Here is a 271-nt window from a genome sequence, read left to right as displayed (position 1 = left end):
GGCCTAACACAAAAGGCCAGCCTTGGACTTGGTGTGCCCGGGGGGTGGGGGTGCGCCAGGCTTTATTTATTTCCTGCAGGGAAGGGGAAACGGATTGAAATAGGCAACGAGAAGAGGGGGAAATTGGCAAAAAAAGGCCTTGTTCTTTTTCTTTTCTCTGGTGTTTACCCTACTGACGTTCGATGTTGGCGCAGTACAGAGATCAACCCTGGAGCGATGGCATCACAATTCTCTCTCACACACGCACAAAAAGGCGAGACGGCTGTGGGTT

The sequence above is a fragment of the Pseudonaja textilis genome, chromosome 5, assembly GCF_049901715.1.
Source record: "Pseudonaja textilis isolate UNSWEBS1 chromosome 5, rPseTex1.2, whole genome shotgun sequence".
Lineage (NCBI taxonomy): Eukaryota > Metazoa > Chordata > Lepidosauria > Squamata > Elapidae > Pseudonaja > Pseudonaja textilis.
The sequence above is the reverse complement of the archived record's forward strand: the minus strand, read 5'-3'. Positions refer to the sequence as shown.